Here is a 1,192-nt window from a genome sequence, read left to right as displayed (position 1 = left end):
AGTTCTAGGAATTTATCCTGCAGATATACTCAATGTGAGAAATACCATATAAAACAAGATGTTCATTTTAGCCTTATTTATAATAGAAAAAGACTTATAATAGGGCCTGATTAAATTAATTACGGAATACTCAATAATCATTTAAAAGGATGACATGGAATAATCCCAATATACCATTAATTTCTACAAGTTAGGCAAAAAACATGATTGGTATGCTTTCATTTGCTTAAAAATATATGTATTTGTGTGCAGAAATATATATGTGTGTGTGTACATATATATAGAGACAGGTGCTTGCATATTTATAGAGTATCTCAAGAAAGATACGGAAGAAATTATAACATTGGTTGTCTCTTGATAAACTGGTTGATTGGGGACAGGAATTGGAAAGAGAGTAACTTTTCACCATATACCCTTTTATACCTTCTAAATGTTAAACTTTGTGTATATATATATCATCTCTTTCTAATGTTAATAGTAATGGTAATAACATACATTTAAGCAAAAAGTAAAGTTCATTAAGTGAGAACAGAGTGCCAAGAGTAAGTCTTCCCTTATGAACAAGTTTGTATTAATAAAGCCCGAAGGCCATGTACTAAGAGACTCTCACAGATGCTAATGCTATGCCTCTTGATTTCTGTGCTTTGCAGAGCTCCTAGTTCCTGGCTTTTGCTGACTGACTATAGGTTATACTCAGAAGTCAGGATTCCTGGGTTTCAGTGCTTCTCCCCAACCATTTTTGTTTCAATGCCTTTGAATATGATAAATATTGCATACAAAGACTAAGCAATTTTAAACACTTTATCTCTAAATGTCTAATGCCGTTGGGATAGAGGAAGAAAAGATAAAGAGATAAGCATGGTAAGAGGTGTTTCTTCAGAGAGAAAACCTGAAGTTCACTAACTATATGTGGTAAATTGTGGTTGGTGTTACTCATTGCCCCATTACTACTCTGAACAGTCCAGAAGGAGATAGACTTGAACATCATAAAGAAGACTCAAACTTTGTTAATTTAGATGCCAGCTATTAAGTTATTTTCATGATACATTTGGTTCTAGAAACTATTAGGGATGGATTTGTTCTTACTGTATCTAAGTGAGGAGGAGAGGGCCTTCTTAAAGGCCTGTAAGGTCATAAACCAGACTTACAAAAGAGTGTTTTTGAGGTCCTTTTGCCTTTCTTTTTTTTTTTT

This window comes from Propithecus coquereli, unplaced genomic scaffold, assembly GCF_000956105.1.
Source record: "Propithecus coquereli isolate 6110/MARCELLA unplaced genomic scaffold, Pcoq_1.0 Scaffold9, whole genome shotgun sequence".
Lineage (NCBI taxonomy): Eukaryota > Metazoa > Chordata > Mammalia > Primates > Indriidae > Propithecus > Propithecus coquereli.
The sequence above is the reverse complement of the archived record's forward strand: the minus strand, read 5'-3'. Positions refer to the sequence as shown.